Here is an 18,415-nt window from a genome sequence, read left to right as displayed (position 1 = left end):
ATACAAAGCCAGGGCATTCCCCCCCTTTAGGCCTCTTTCTCACACCACGACTTGTGGTCGGAATCCTTCCAATCTCGTAACTGTTGCTACCTTCTGTCATGCAGCCTGTACGACTCTTACCTTGTAAGTGCGCCTATGCGACTCTTCTCACCTTTTTCCTCCGACTTTTTGCCAATCTCTAGGCCTCACTTTGTAAAAACATATAGATCTTGATAAGATGTCCCTCTGGGCATCTATGGGTATACTGAAGTTCTTCTCTTGGTACTTTGTCGAGCTTACGAATATTGCTATATCTTATTTCCTAGACCCAGTTATCCATCTGTATGACTTTACTGCATCTAGGTAGGTCATACTATACCTCCATAACTGTACTTCATAGCATCCCAATGTGATTTTCCTTACCGTGGATATTTTAATCCTGTACAATTCTTGAAATCCCCTTTTTCCCCTTCAAATCATTACTCTGGGGTCTAACCTTTCCTTCTGGTAATCACGTTAGAGTCACGAACTTATTTCTCGAAATGAAGATATGACTTTATGGCCTATACTCTTTTATTGTCTCAAGGCCTGTCACCTCTCATTTTTTCCTTCACTTGACTATAGACTCTGTAATACTATCATCTTTTTGATCTACCGTTGTCATCCATGTATCACATCTTACTCATAATGCTTCATTAACTCTATTCTTATTTCCTGCTAATATTTCTGTCTATCACTTTATTCTGAAAATTTCAACAAGACATTCTTTTACTTTTAGTTCCCCTTGCTCCATCTACTGGCTCTTCGGGTTGCCTAACATTCTTTCTCTACTAGGGACGGGAGCCACACTAAGGTAATTCCCTTCCAGGATTCCAGTGCCTATCTTTGTAGTACTCATATCTAGCTGTATTCTTTTAGAGTGCACCATCTATTAGCACGTTTACAATATCCTTCGGAAATGTCAATTAACACAAATAATCCATTCACTATTTTGGGTAATTCTAACCCCAGCGGATCCAGATATCCTGTCCTTCTCTTAAACCATATCTGTTAGCTCCCATAGGGCATAACTGAGATGGGTGTGGCTGATTATACATACATCTGTTATTGTTGAAGGTAACTCAAAAATGCTTATATCTCTCTTCCTGAATGGTAAATACTGATAATCTTCATTAACTGGGCGTCTCGTACCCTTCTTCACCTTGCTTCTTTTTCTCATCATGAGCATCATGCAAAATCGAGTTCCTCTAACTTAACTCTTACAAATCTATATCTCTTACCAACCGTCTTTCTGGATGTAGGTATTGTTGTATTACGAATATAATAGAAATTAGGAATTTGAATTTCTACGACTGAGCTCTACCACACGATCTAGAGTAAGAAGAAAGAGTGACAGTCCTAAATTCCCTGTAGCCTCATACATATAAGTGTGGTGCACAACATACCCATAATCAAGACTCTACTAGACACGGCATGTAGACTCCCTAGGACAGAACTGCTCTGATACCACTTTTGTCACGACCCAAACCGATGGGCTGCGATGGGCACCCGATACCTTACTCAACCGAGTACCAACGTAACTTATTTTTCGTATCATACTATCATAGATAAATGTGCCGGAGAGGCTGCCATGAGATAAGTAGAATAAAACATGAGTAAACATTCAACATTGGATGACCCAACATGTACTACAAACTTATACATATGACATATGGGCCAATAAGGCCAAAATGATCACTCGTACACTGAACATAGGCCGACAAGGCCATACAATCTTTCACATACATGACAACAGTCTACAAGCCTCTAAGAGTAGATAAGTACCATAAAGGTCAGGAAAGGGCCCCGCCATACCAATCAATGCATGTCCTAATCATACTAACGAAATAAGCAACTCCGGGGCAAATAGAGCGCACCAACACCTTCCGCTGAGCTGATAGCCTACTTGGAGGACTCTCAACCTGTCTATCGAGACTTGCGGGCATAAAACGCAGCATCCCCAAGCAAAAGGGATATCAGTAAAAATAATGTACCTTGTATGTAAGGAATGAAAATCAGTAAACAATAGACATGAGAGAAACATGGAGTAAAAGACTCAACATGTAAGTCTGAATAACTCTGTGAATCATTAATATTTACAATGCCATGTATATGCGTATAAATATCACCCCATGCATAGGTATATGCGTACATAATATCATTAAGCCTCTGAGGGCATCCCATCATATTATCTAGGCCACTATGGGCAAATCATCAATGTATACCAGCTGATCAAGTGGTGGTGCGTATATAACGCCGTAACCTTTTCCCATATCCCATATACATATATATACATATATACACGTATACAATGCCATCTGGTCATGGGTCAATGTACATGTATAATAAATGCAATGCATGAAAAGTACGTCAATAAAATCTTTCGGGATGTCATAAGACCATCATGACTTTGATTAATATCATAAAATAAACGTTATTGACTTACGTATTTTCTGAGACCCATGAACAGATGATAGAACAATAGGACACATGGGGAATCAATAACATAGGCATCTCGAGTATTTTTATGAATAGAGTCATTTATGGAAGTTGTGCATTTGCTCATTTCGTTTATATCGTATAGATCATGCCAAAAAGAAAGAAGGGATAGCCTTAACATGCCTGAGCCGATTCTCTTGACAATCCCTCTAACACACATCTTTTGCGAAAACACGTAATACCGGATCGAAGTAGAAAAAAATCTGTATAATTTTCTTGAAAAAGATTATACCGGGCTCCCTTAAAATTGCAAATCCCGTTGCTATTGCGTAGTATAACTTCTTATGAATTCCTTTGCTGAAGATCGTTACTTGTGAATTTGATATAAGGTGAATTCTTCCTTTGCAAATCTAAGAACTCTCATTGCTCTCTTTGTGAATTAAAGGTCTTATACCTTAGTGAAGTAAAGAGATCCTTGAAATTGTGAGCTTCATCCGTAAGCTTAGCAAGCTTATGTATTTTCCCTCTTAACTTATGTATAATAATCTCTTATCTTTGAGATTTGTGGGCCCCCCACATATGTGATGACTAAGCCACCAATCTCTCTTAATGTGCCATCTTGATTTATGAAATAAGACTCATATTTTGTGATTTGATCAAGACTTGTGGGCTGCCATGTTAAGGGGTGATGCCCCTCCCCTCCCTAATCTTATCCACCAAATATCTTAATTAATTAGGTAATATCCCATTACCCAATAATTAACCAATTACCCACATAATTAAGAATTATCTCAAATTACTTAAAATACTAATCACATTTAATACATTTTATACACCTTACTATTATAGTCATGTGGTACCTTGTATGGCACTAGTCCATAAATACGGGGCATTATAGCTTGGACCGTATTTTATCTCAAAGTGTCAAACTTCGCCAAAACTCATTTTCTTCAATTTGTTTACCCTTCAACCTTCACGACACTTACTTATCGCCTGTTATAACTAGCATAAATACTTATAACCTCAAAATAATCTCATTCCCGAGCTTACGTCGATTATCTTACGACAAAACTTTAACGTACGAAAATGCGGGATGTAACATCTCATTTCCGAGCTTTCATCAATTTACTTATGGCGTACTTTCACGTACGAAAACATGGTGTGTAATATCGTACGACCCGATCCAACATAAAAATATTTAAACTGTACACTGCCAAGGGTCAAACGACACGAACCATAGATGCATCTATCTGCTACCGAGGTGTTCGTCCCGCTCCACGAAAAGAGAAAATACTTTATAACAACCAATTCAGAATTTATTAAGAGGCAATTATTTAAAGAAACACCAATTCTCAATAACAGTCAAGTGGCCCGTCCAAGAATTTAAATAAATGAAATTTCACCTTCTACCATTCCTTTATCAAGTTCCAATATGATTTAAGCAATTAAGTTAACAAGTAGGGTGCAAACATCTTAAATATAGCATGGTATGGGTCCTAGACTACCCAGACATAAGCATAATTAGTAGCTACGTTCTCGTCAGCTCGTGCGTACGTAGCCCCCACAAATAGAAGCACATATTAATCAATTCACCTATGGTGTTAATTCCCTATTACAAGGTTAGGAAAGAGACTTACCTCTTCTCAAAGCTTACTTTCCGGCCTTAAATTCACTCTAAAGCCTCAACTCGATATCGAACAATCCAAAACTAGTCAAATGGTATATAAATTAATCAATACATGTTCAAAAGTTCATATTCTAACTATTAAAGTGATTACCCAACCCCAAATGTAGGATTCCTAAAATTCACCCCCGGCCCCACATGCCAGGATTCCAAAAAATTTCAAAGAAAGTTGTTACACATAACCTCATGAACTCAAATATATGATTTTTACTAAATTCCATAACAAATTTCGTGGTTAAATCCTATTTTTATCAAAAACTTAGGTTTTCACCTAAACCCATGATTTTCACTAATTTATATATTATAATCTTCCCATAAACTATATATTTAACTCACAACAGATAGAAATTACTTACTCTCAATGGCTAGGTCGAAATCCCCCTTTTTGAAGTTCCGAAATAGCCCAAGTGTGTGAAAAATGAGAGGAAAAAGCCTAAGTCCCGTATTATATGAGGGTTCTGCCTTCAGCGATTTTCGCACCTGCGGAGGTTTGGCCTCTTCTGCGGCTCCGCATCTGCGAAAAAGTCATCGCAGTGCGGCCCTTGCCCAATGATTACTTCCGCTTCTGCGGACCTTTGACCCGCTCCTGCGATGCACACGTCACACCTGCAGCTTAGGCCACTCCTGTTGTCCCTTCTATCGCTCTTGCACGTTCGCAGGTGCGCACGCCCATCCGCATCTGTGATCCCTGGCCAACATTCCCAGACCGCTTCTACGGCAAAAAGCATTTTGAGTCTTAACTCAATCCGCGCATCGTCCGTATGGCATCCGGGGCACCCGAGGCCCCGTCCAAACATACCAACAAGTCTATAAATATAATACGGACTTGCTCGAACTCTCGAAATGCATAAAACAATAACAAAACCAAGAATCGCACCCCAAAATCAAATTGAATCAAAATATGAACTTCAAGTTTCCAAATCGCTCCGCACGCGCCGAATCATACTTAGACTACTCGGAATGACACCAAATTTTGCGTGCAAGTTTTTAATCACCATACAGAACTATTACCGATCTCAGAATCCCATTTGGACCTCGATATCACCAAAACCTAATCCAAACCAAATTTAAAGAACTTCAAAAATAACAAAGAACCAACTTTCACTATTAGCCGCCGAAACGCTCTCGGGTCATCCAAAACCCGATCCGAACACACGCCCAAGTCCGAAATCATTATACGAACCTATTGTAACTGTCAAATCCCGATTCCGAGGTCGTTTACTCAAAACGTTGATCAAAGTCAAACTTATCCTTTTTAGCCAACCTTAAGGGACCAAGTGTTCCGATTTCAACCCGAACCCTTTCAAATCCCAAACTAACCATTCCCGCAAGTCATAAACAGTAAAAACACCTATGGGGAGTCTTATTTAGGGGAACAAGGTTCTAGAAAGCAAAACGACCTACCGGGTCGTTACATTCTCCACCTCTTAAACAAACGTTCGTCCTCGAACGGGTCTAGAATCATACCTGGAGTGTTGAATAAGTGTGGATATCTGCTCCGCATATCCTCCTCGGACTCCCAAGTCGCCTCCTCGACTGGTTGGCCCCTCCGCTGAACCTTTACCGCGTAAATCCTCTTGGATCTCAACTGGCGAATCTGCCTATCAACAATGGCAACTGGCTGCTCCTCAAAGTTATTTGCCCATTTTGTTTGCCAAAATTAAACGGAGATCACCGCATGTATGATCTATTTGATTCTTTTTTCATCTAATTATTTTTAAATAAAATAATTCTTAGAATTTAAAATTTATATAACGACAAATAACTAATCATAAAAGAAGTTTTTTAATTAAAAGTTATTTTTTAAACAAATTTTATAATTTAAACGTCAGGCTCTATAAAAATTTCTTCAACAAAAGTTCTCTATAGAGTAAAGACTGCAAACTCTCTCGACTCTCTCTTTTCTTTAATTTTATGCTTACTTTTATTAGTAAAATTTCCATTGTTGTCTTTTTATGTTAATTTTAATTTATAAAATTATAGTTCGATTACAAGTATTTTATTCTTTAACTAAATATTGCTTAGATTGATTTTAAAAATTTTGGTACATCATTCATCGACAAAAAAAATTATTAACTTATTTAAAGTTTGAACACCTTTGGCCAGATTTCTAGCTACACTACTGCATACGACACAAAATCATATCATTGAAGCTAAAAGTTAATTTATCTTGCAACTTTGTGATTAAAAATCCAATAGCAAGACGAAAACCCAACAACAAAACTTTTATAATTTTATTTTTTTTGAATCTGAAATTGCTATGAGAAGCATAGTACTTTTTGAAGTAATCTTCCAACTATCAAAAAACAAGTTACTATACGATTTAAGTTTGAAACTTCTGATTAGTGAGATAACGAGCAGAATGGTATTGAACTATATTAGGTTTTACACAAAGGTTAAATTTAGCTTTCGTAATATAATGTCATTTTTAGTAGGCGTTTGGACATAAAAATTGTATTTTTTGAAAAATAATTGGTATTTGGAGTTAAGTTAAAATATAGAATTTGAAATTTGAAATTATGTTTGGATATGCATCTCACTTGAAAAAATATTGCAGTTTTGTGTGTGGGGAACCAAGTTTTTCTGAATATTTTAAATGTGGTCAAACCCATTTTTTTGGATTTTGAAAAACTTATTTTCGAAAAAATTTCAAAAACTTACAAAATTTTATGGACAAATACATTTAAAAAAAATTGAAAAAACAATCTATGGACAAACGAGTCGCTAAAACATAAAGCAGTAGACGGACATTGCTTGTTCTGGCCATTTCACCTCTATATTTTACTCTAATAAACAATGAAGACTGAATATTCTTCACCAACTAGGACGTTAGAAGTTGTTATCATAAAATGATAATAAAAGGAACCAAAGATTACATTCCCATGTTGAGGAACGTCTAAAGTCATACATTTAAATGCTGCTACGTCAAAAATAGTAACAGCAATGCCGTAAGAATCTGAACTTGATCAAGTAGTTAAGTCGTTATTTTTGAAATACAGAATAGTCAAATGTTAGAAAATATAAAAATTCTTTACCCATACCAGTGAGTTATATCAAATCAAAAAAATATAAGACGTGTCTTTCATATACATATTTATTACTTAACCATGCTCATTTCACAATTTTTGACCTAGTAAAATCCAGAAAAAAAGCATCGTCTTACTCAAATTGAAAATGAATAAGTATCAGAGGTAAAGTAACCACCGCGTGAAGAAGAGTTGAGACATGATTCAGTAGCTTCATAGGTACAATGAGATTGAATTCGTGACACTAAATTGACCAGAATCGGAGACGACGAGTTTCTTAAAACCCTAAAGAGCTGGCGAGCTTTCAAAACCCATTGCATTTTTTGCTTTGCCTAAACCCTCACAACGTGAGTGACAAGTCTACAGAATCGGGCGTTCCCAATTTTTTGTGCGAATGTCGTCACGTAGATCTAACTGTACGTTCGTTTTTGAAATGTGGACTTATCAAATGGTCCAAACAAGGAAGTCCAATAACCTGATCCATATCAAAAAACTTGTTGGGCCGGGCTGGTAGTCCTTTTTTGCTAGCAGATATGGGATGTAACGACCCGACCGGTCATTTTTGTAACGATCCGACCGGTCGTTTTGAGCTCTAGCGCGTCATTCGGCGGTTTGAGGCCTTGGGTAGCTTCACTTCAGGTATTATGACTTATACGTGTGGTCAGAATTGAATTTCGGGAAGTTCGAAGTTAAATTGGAAAGAAAATTCTCATTTCGAAAGCTTTAAATTGGAATAATTAACTAAGGATGGACTTTTGAGTAAAAGACCTTTGAATCAGGATTTGAAAATTCCAATAGGTTCGTATGATGATTTCGAACTTGGGCGTATGTCCGGATAGGGTTTTGGGTGACCCGGGAGCATTTCGGTGCTCATTATGGAAAGTTAGCATTTTGGAAGAATTTCATAAGTTTGGGTTGATGTGTATTTCAATGTTATCGATGTCCGTTTGGGATTCCGAGAGTGAGGATAGCTCCGTATGGTGATTCTGGTCTTAGGAGCACGTCCGGATGTGGATTTGGAGGTCCGTAGGTCATTTCGGGGTCATTTGGCGAAAGTTGGAAATTCGAAGGTTTTTGAGAAGTTTGACCGAGAGTAGACTTTTTGATATCAGGTTCAGATTCTGATTCCGGGAGTAGGAATAGGTCCATAATGTCAAATACTTGTGTATAAAATTTGAGATCAATCGGGCGTGATTTGATAGGTTTCGGCAATGAAGGTGGAAGTTTGAAGTTCTAAAGTTCATTGAGCTCGAATTGTGGTGCAATTCATGATTTCGATGTTGTTTGATATGATTTGAGGCCTTGAGCAGGTCCGTGTTATGTTATGGAACTGGTTGGTGTGATTGGACGGGGTCCCGGGGGCCTCGGGTGTGTTTCGGATTGGTTTCAGGTCATTTTCCCATGTTTTGCTGCTACTGATGCTGGTTCTGGTGTCCTTCATCGCGAACGCGTGGAGGCAACCGCGTTCGCGAAGAAGGATTTGTGGTGCTGGAGGAGATTACTCATCGTGAACGCGACGCAGAGGTCGCGAACGTGGAGGGGTGCCTGAGGAACCTACGTGAACACGAAGGGCCAGTCGCGAACGCGTAGGAGGAAATATAGGAGCTGGGCCTGAGGTCGTTTGGCCTTCGCGAACGCAGAGCATGGAACGCGAATGCGAAGGGGGAAGAGTCATTTGAGCATCGCGAACGCGTTCAGGGGGCCGCAAACGCGATGAGGGTCAGGCCTGGGCAGATTTATTTTAAAGCAAGATTTAGCCCATTTCTCTCTTGGTTTGGGCGATTTTGGAGAGGCTTCAAGGGGAGATTTTCATCATCTATGTCAAGGTAAGTGATTCCCACCTATTGCAAGTTCAATATTTGGATTATATATAGATTTTAACATGGAAATTCATGGAGAATTAGTGAAAATTTGGGGTTTTGGTCAAAAACCTAGAAGTTGGTATTTTTGGATTTTGACCACGAATTTGGGCATGGAATTGAGAATAAATTATATATTTGAGTTTGTAATGTTATGGGTAACGACTTTCTTCGGAAATTTTTGGATTCCGGGCATGTGGGCCCGAGGGTGACTTTATCAACTTTTCGACAGAGTTGGAATTGTTATAATTTGGATTGTAAAGAGTATTAGAGTATATATTTATGGAATTTCACATTTATTGACTAGTTTTGGAGAGATGGGCATCAGTTTGAGTTGTTGGAAGAGCTTTGAAGCTGGTTATGGAATTTTGGAGCGAGGTAAGTATCTTTTCTAACCTTGTAAGAGGGAATTAACCCCATAGGTGAAACAATTTATTATGTGCTTCCATTTGTGGGGGCTGCGTACGTACGAGGTGATGAGAGTCCGTACGGAGCTACTAATTATGCTTAAGTCTGGGTAGTCTAGGACCCAAATCATGTTATACTTGCGTTGTTTGCACCCTACTTGTTAATTTAATTGGTTAAATCATATTGGAACTTGATAAAGGAATTGTAAAAGGTTAAATTTCATTTACTTGAGTTTTGGACGGGTCACTTGACCGTTAATGAGAATTGATATTTCTTTGAATATTAGCCCCTTAATAATCTTGAATCGGTTGTTTTAATATATCTTCTCTTCTTGTGGAGCGGGCCGAACACTTCGGTAGCAGATAGATGCATCTATGGTTCGTACCGTTCGACCCTCGGCAATGCACAGTTTATATATTTGTATGTTAGATCGGGCTGTACGATCTCGGCATAATTCGTGCGTAAAAATTCTTGGAGTGCATTTATAATTGATATTGTTTCTTTGGCTTGAAAGATTAATTTGTTAAATAATTGAAATTAAATTTTGGATTTACTATCAATGAAAGAGTTGATTATTTATTTCTTGTTATTGAGTTTTCAGCTGTATTTATATAATCCATGCTTAACTAAAATTTTGGTATGTTATTGTTAGCCGTAGTAAGTGTCGAATCTGACCTCTCGTCACTACTTCTTCGATGTTAGACTAGATATTTACTGGGTACGCGTTGATTTACGTATTCATGCAACACTTGCTGCACATTTTGTGCAGGTACCTATACGTCTAGTGATCTTGTGGGTGCAGAGGCGCGGCTATCGCGGGAATTTAGGTGAGCTGCATCCCGTGTTACGAGTCCGCAACATACATAGTCTCCATCAGAGTTATTTATATTTTCATGTCTAATTTGTATTCTAGGCAAATGTTGTATTTTATCATATTTCCTAGTTAATGCTCATGCACTTGTGACATCGGGTTTTGGAGGTTCCTATAGGTTGTTCATCATTGTAGTTCGTGTAAGTATGATCATTCACTCTGTAAATTCTAGTTTTATACTATATAATTAATAAAATTTTTGAATTCAATTACTAAAATGAGTAAGTAAGTTGATAGATCACCGTTGGCTTGCCCGACGGCGGTGTTAGGCGTCATCACGACCTTTAGCGGATTTTGGGTCGTGACAGCTTGGTATCAGAGCATTAGGTTCACTTGGGTCTCACGAGTCATGAGAAAGTTTAGTAGAGTCTTGCGGATCGGTACCGAGACATTTGTACTTATCTTCGAAAGTCTGCAGGGCTATTAGGAGAACTTCCCTTCTTGATTCCTCATCGTGCGATCTGATCCCTTCGAGGCTTATGCCTTTATTTACTTTCTATTCATTCTTTTACGGTGTTGAGCACTCGTGACAATTGGGCATCGAGGATTTGTAGTGGTACTACAGACGTGGAGCAGGATGTTTCTCCCTATGCATTCGAGCAAGTTATTATCATCTTCTTGCGGAAGGATGTGCTGTCATTTCAGCTCAATAGCTGTATTTTTTATGGTATCGAGGCTACGCGCAGATTGCTATGATGTTCAGATGTTGTTATCGCAAATGTTGGTGTAATGGTGGGGTGTTTGTTTATGTGTTGAGTCAGTGAATGACTTGAAAGAAGGATTTCTCAGCACATGATTTGGAGGTTCAACGTTTATATCCAGCAAAGGAAAGGCAATTGGACTATGAATGTTCAGGTTTGGGTTGGTGGAGAAATGAGACTTGGTATTTTCAAGCGTGGTATGGTGTCGTTGTCCTTGTTTGAATGTATTAAGCTCGCCGATGTTATGGTCTTCTTCAATTCGCCTTTGGGGCAGAGTATTGTGAAAGGACACCGAGGAAGCGATCGTCAGAGAATAGCAGTGTGCAGCGGTTCGTAATCGAATCGGTGTTTCTAATGTTGATTGCTCGAGAAAGATTATCTTCTAGGAGGTTTAGAGTTGATAGAAATTCACTGGTTCCGGTGCTACAGGTATGGATTTGATCGGAGGTAACATTTAGGCAGCGAAGAATGGGGAAGGGTATGGCGGGAGGTGTCTCGCGGTGGTTGAATTACTAACAGGTCAAGTACGAAAAGCAGAGGTCGAGCAGTTACTTAAAGAAGATGGTTTAGCCGAAGTGGGAGTGACAGAGTAGCGTATGGATTTTGTAGTAGGATAGCCACATGACTCGAGAAAAGTTTGGAGTGATTTGGGATTCATGGTGGACAGTGACTAGGTCTACAGACTTAATTTGGAATATTGGCTACTATACTGAGGAAGATTGGATACGACAGAAAGGAGTTTGCTTGATACGAAGGGGAATTCAACATGACTTCGGATTGGAATGTATTGTCGCACTTTTGGTTGATGTCAATGGGGAGTGAACGGACTTGTACAACTGGTGAACGAGCACGGGCTCAGGAGGGTTTACTGATTTCATAGTAAAGGCACCCAGTGCGGCGTCGTGGGAAGATGTCGGCATGGAATTTCCACGAGTGGGTTATCTCCTGTGAGCAGGTTAGCGGTTGCGTGGTGTTGATGAAGCTTCTACGAAGAATTCTACTGGCTATCCGGTAAGAGGTCGAATATGTGAATGTGGCTACTGATTCAGAATATTTAGGAAATGTTTAACAGAAAGATTTCGAGAGGCTTGGCAAGTTGATCATGCGAGATCATGGTAATTGGGAAGGAGAAATCTTGGTGGGTTCCAGGGTTATGAAATTGTATCTTTAAGCTAAGTGGGGGATCCCCACCATCTACGGTTGGATTGTGTGGTCGTCTGCTTGTGCGGTTTCTGGTCAACGGTGTATTGGTGGGTCATTATGACTAAGGAAAGAAAACATCAGTGGTAATTCGAGTAAATGATTTGAGGAATGCGTGCTATATTTGGGCCTTATTGATTCATATTTAGGTTTTGGGACGACTTAGAGTTTATGCTTCTTGTGGGTGTAATGTACAAGGAAACGAATTCGGTTGGGTGCTTCTTTGATAGGGTGTTCACGTGCTAGCAGAGCGCTAGAGTTTGGCTTATATTCGGGGCCACGTCAGAGTGGGCGACTCTCAACAGTGGTCTTAGTGGGTTCTAGAATTTAAGTGCAGTGCCTAATAAATTATGGTATCATTGGGTATGCAGTGCAGCATTGGAGGAAGGGAGGAAATAGTTCCGGATTTGCGAAAGGTCTTGCAGAATGGGTGCACCAGTTGGTGATGCTATTGTGCGCGTAAGGAGAATATGAGATGGTTCATGGGTATTGAGATGATGTGGTCTCGTGGATTGGGTCACTCGGGATGAGTGTTGTTGGGTTTCGTTATGTTTTGAATGGAGCTATTATTATTTCTAGGGCAAGTCCCGAGTAAATTGGAAGAAGTGGCTCAGTTGGTAATGGTTGAATCATCACGATAGTGGCAGTGATCAGTTTCTTCAGCGCGAAATCATACATATAGTTTGTGATTGTACACTTGGGATTAACGCCACCATAACTTGGTAGATTTAGGAGGTATTTGATTCGAATGGCTTTATTGTGTGAATGGATTCTAGAAGAGTTATGGCGGTTTAGATCACGGCTTGAGGTTTGTATTTATCTGCGGTTTGAGAATTCAGTTGTGTGTTGCGTTGGTTCTTCTGAAATGAGCTGAGTGAAAAGTTTTCTGGCCAAGGAAGTGTTTATTTTACTAGCAGTTCAGGAGTTATGATGAGTTCTGGTAATCTCGTATAGTGGCATGCTAGGTGCAATGAGCGGCATGGGAACTGGGAGTTGAATGTCAAGATTGCGGTTCGACATTGATAGAATGTTACGAGCTCGGATGAGCAGGAGTGAATTTAGATGTTCAGAGTAAGCTAGCATTTTCTTTAGTGTCACCTGAGGATGGTGTCCTGTGGAAGAGGCTTTGGGTATTGACTTGCGGATTTTTGATTCACTTTACAGAATTAGAACGGATGGTGGTATGGATGTGCGGACTTTGCTACCTGAGCGGAATGTTCATGGGAGCATGCCCCACAGGGAGATTTGTATAAGTGTGACATGTCAGTCATGTGATTGTTAAAGATTGAAACCAAATATGGAGGTTATGGTAATATCGCAAGTGCGAGAATTTATGCGTGAGAGGCATTCTATTCCTTGGGCTGTAGACCGTGTGAGTTTGTTACGGATTTGACGGCTGTTCTTTTGTGTCATGAATAGGTCATTGTGGGTCCTTGAGAGGTTATTTGCCCAAGCATGATATGATCAGAATCAGCTTGAGGTCCGTTGATGGGTCCAAATGTGGATGTGTACTCTACACCAACCTGGGTGTGTTCATTCAGCATAACATTCCTTATGGAGGAGTATTCGGGCGTTGGATGTTATTCTCGTTGTCAACTATTTCATGTAATACTATATTGTGCCATGTGGGTTGTGAGATGGCTTGATTATTTGCACATGTGTTGAGGTCCCGCGTAGCGGTGGTGTTATGTGAGCAGGATGGCTTTCGAGATGCAGATCATATATCGCACCTTAGTTGTGCTTGAGTTTTGTAGCGTTTGACGGTACCCGTCTCCCCAGGATTTGTATTATGCATTTGGCGTGCTTATGGTTGATATTCGTGCATTTCGTGAGTATAAGCGTTACGGTTCGATGTGTGTTTTCTTTAGATTATTATGTGTGGATCGGGTGGCATGCCGCCACGGGTATGTTGTTTAGATCGGATGGCACGCCGCCATGGGTATCATGGTTAGATCGGGTTGCACGCCGCAACGGTGTCATGTGTGGATCGGGTTGCACGCCACAACAGTGGGATATGGAGTACAGTTCCCTATATCTATTCTTGTGTGTTTTGTCCCTCATTTTCTAAGGAAGGCTCATGACATCTTTTCAGTTGTTTAATTAGTTACGTTGGGTTGAGTAGTTCCTTCCAAGGTTTCTTTTCCTTATGTATCACATTCGAGTTGGTAGCTTGTTGGCACATTGTGGCATCATATGAGACCTTTGGCAGTGTCTGAGATGGCTTATTGCCTGAGCGGCTTGTACTGGGTGAGACGTGATTATTGGACCTGGGATCAGTGCGATCGAATTTATATAAGGCATATTAAAGAGCAAATATCGTTATTTACTTTATGATGAGATAATGGTTCTTGTCAGGAGGAGAGACTCAATTATTTGTTGACTCGCAATTGGTTATGAATTTCTACACATCTATTCCATCGTGGCAGTATTGCAAGAGTTGGAACAAGACTTATATGTGTCATGAGGTGTGTTGTGGGCATCAAATTTGTGGAAATGCGGCTATTGTTGTTAGAGGATGTTATTATGGTCATGTGAATTATGCGGTGCATGGTGTAAATTCAGAAAAGGTATACAATCATGTTTTGGTACAGTGTGTAGTGACTGATACGGTGTTCGTATGTTGAAAGCAGGCCCGGTGGAGAATTCCGAATGTTGGAATTTGGATCTAAGGCTTATTTGACTAAATGAAAGGGAGGATCTTCAGACTGGCTTAAGCTAATGTGCTCAACTGGGTTGTGGTAAAACGGGTAGGTGCACGAGGTGTTAAACATTGATTTCGACAAACTCCGGAGCAGTTCTTAGCACGTTCGAGGACGAAAGTATGTTTAAGTGGGGGAGAATGTAACGACCCGATCGGTCATTTTGATCTCTAGCATGTCGTTTGGCGGTTTGAGACCTTGGATAGCTTCACTTCAGGTATTATGACTTGTACATATGGTCAGAATTGAATTTCGGGAATTTTAGAGTTAAATTGGAAAGAAAATTCTCATTTCGGAAGCTTTAAGTTGGAAGAACTAACTAAGGATGGACTTTTGAGTAAACGACCTCGGAATCAGGATCTGAAAATTCCAATAGGTTCGTATGATGATTTCGGACTTGGGCGTACGTCCGGATCGGGTTTTGGATGAACCAGGAGCATTTCAGTGCTCATTATAAAAAGTTAGTATTTTAGAAGAATTTCATAAGTTTGGGTTGAAGTGTATTTTAATGTTATCGATATCCGTTTGGGATTCCGAGAGTGGGGATAGCTCCGTATCGTGATTCTGATCCTAGGAACGCGTCCGGGTATGAATTTGGAGGTCCGTAGGTCATTTCGGGGTCATTTGGCGAAAGTTGAAAATTCAAAGTTTTTGGAAAGTTTGACCGGGAGTGGACTTTTTGATATCGGGTGTGTTTTTATGTGCTTCTGTTTGTGGGGGATGCGTACGTACGAGGTGACGAGAGTCCGTACATAGCTACTAATTATGCTTAAGTCCGGGTAGTCTAGGACCCAATTCATGTTATACTTGCATTGTTTGCACCCTACTTGTTAATTTTATTGCTTAAATCATATTGGGACTTGATAAAGGAATTGTAAAAGGTTAAACTTCATTTACTTGAGTTTTGGACGGGTCACTTGACCATTAATGAGAATTGGTATTTCTTTGAATATTAGCCCCTTAATAATCTTGAATCGATTGTTTTAATGTATCTTCTCTTCTTGTGGAGCGGGCCGAACGCCTCGGTAGCAGATAGATGCATCTATGGTTCATACCGTTTGACCCTCGGCAGTGCACGGTTTAAATATTTGTATGTTAGATCGGGCCGTACGACCTCGGCATAATTCGTGCGTAAAAATATTTGGAGTCCATTTATAATTGATATTGTTTCTTTGGCTTGAAAGATTAATTTGTTAAATAAAGAAAATTAAATTTTGGATTTACTATCAGTGAAAGAGTTGTTTATTTATTTCTTGTTATTGAGTTTTCAGCTGTATTTATATAATCCATGTTTAACTAAAATTTCGGTACGTTATTGTTAGCCGTAGTAAGTGTCGAATCCGACCTCTCGTCACTACTTATTCGAGGTTAGACTAGATACTTACTGGGTACGCGTTGATTTACGTACTCATGCTACACTTTCTACACATTTTGTGCAGGTACTTATACGCCTAGTGATCTTGTGGGCACAGAGGCGCGGCTATCGCGGGGTTTTAGGTGAGCTGCATCCCGTGTTACGAGTCCGCAGCACAAAGAGTCTCCATCAGAGTTATTTATATTTTCCTGTCTAATTTGTATTCTAGGCAGATGTTGTATTTTATCATATTTCCTAGTTAATGCTTATGCACTTGTGACACCAGGTTTTGGGGGGTCCAATAGGTTTTTCATCATTGTAGTTCGTGTAAGTATAATCATTCACTCTGTAAATTCTAGTTTTATACTATATAATTAATGAAAATTATGAATTCAAATTACTAAAATGAGTAAGTAAGTTGATAGATCACTGTTGGCTTGCCTGATGGCGGTGTTAGGCGTCATCACAACCTTTAGCGAATTTTGGGTCATGACAGTTTTGAGCTCTAGCGCATCGTTCGGGTGTTTGAGGGCTTGGGTAGCTTCACTTCAGGTATTATGACTTGTACGTGTGGTAGGAATTGAATTTTGGGAAGTTCGGAGTTAATTTTGAAAGAAAATTCTCATTGTAACGACCCGACAGGTCATTTTTAGCTCTAGCACGTCATTCAGCAGTTTTAGGCCTTGAGTAGCTTCATTTCAGGTGTTATGACTTGCACGTGTGGTCGTAATTGAATTTCGGGAAGTTCGGAGTTGATTCGAATGGAAAATTCTCATTTTGGAAGTTTTAAGTTGGAAGAATTGACTAAGGTTTGACTTTTGAGTAAACGATCTCGAAATCGAGATTTGAAAGTTCCAACAGGTTTGTATGATGATTTTGGACTTGGGCGTATGTCCGGATCGGATTTTGGATGACCCGGGAGCATTTCAGCGCTTATTGTGGAAAGTTGGCATTTCGGAAGAATTTCATTAATTTGGGTTGAGGTGTATTTTTAATGTTATCGATGTCCGTTTGGGATTCCGATCCTAGGAATAACTCCGTATGGTCATTCTGGTCTTAGGAGCGCGTCCGGATGTGGATTTGGAGGTCCGTAGGTCATTTCGGGGCCATTTGGCGAAAGTTGAAAATTTGAAGGTTTTTGGAAAGTTTGACCGGGAGTGGACTTTTTGATATCGGGGTTGGATCTCGATTCTGGAATTTTGTATAGGTCTGTGATGTCATTTAGGACTTGTGTGCAAAATTTTAAATCGTTCAAGATTGATTTGATATGTTTCGACACAAGAAATAGAATTTGGATATTTGGAAATTTGTAAGTTTGATTCAAGGCGCGATTCATGATTTTGATGTTTTTTGACATGGTTTGAGGCTTCGAATAAGTTTTTATTGTGTTTTGGGACTAGTTTATGTAATTGGACGGGGTCCTGGGGGCCTCGGGTGTGTTTCAGAGGTGTTTGGGTTATGTCGCGCTTTAATTTGATGTTTCAGCGTAGTTTCTTTGGCATAAAGGGTACTATATTGAGAAAACAACCATTTATTTGTTATTGGATTGAACTATTAGATCTGTATCGTAATTACGGAGTCATAGCAACAAGAATCGTCGAATTTCGATGTCGTATGAGAGAGTTATGCCCATTTCCGTATCGGACAAAATTGCTGGTTTCTGGTGCGAAGCTTTGTTCTTCGCGAGCGCGAAGAAGGATTTCTGGGTTGACCGGTCAACGCGAAAAATTTCTCTTTGCGAACGCGAAGGCGATGAAGAAAAATCATCTGGACAGTGTTTTAAACCGAGAATTTTAGTATTTTGGGTATATCTTGAGTTCTAGAGCTCCTTTTGAGGTGATTTTTGCGGCGCTGTTCTCGTCTCAACAAGGTGGTAAATATATGACCTTTATTTTGATATTTATCCATGATTATTTCCGTTGGTTATTATTTTTATCCGTATTTGAATTGTAGAAATTTGGATTTTGAGCCCCAAAGTTGAGAAATGGTAAATCCTTGATTTGAGGGTCGATTCATGGATGAAATTGGATGATTTTCTGGATATAGACCACATGAGTTATGAATAATATTTATTTTCAAAATTTTTTGGAATTCGGCCATGTGGGCCCGAGGGTCGACTTTATTGACTTTTCGAGCGGAGTTAGGGATTGTTATAA

Source organism: Nicotiana tomentosiformis, chromosome 2 (genome assembly GCF_000390325.3).
Source record: "Nicotiana tomentosiformis chromosome 2, ASM39032v3, whole genome shotgun sequence".
NCBI classification, from domain to species: Eukaryota; Viridiplantae; Streptophyta; class Magnoliopsida; order Solanales; family Solanaceae; genus Nicotiana; species Nicotiana tomentosiformis.
The sequence above is the reverse complement of the archived record's forward strand: the minus strand, read 5'-3'. Positions refer to the sequence as shown.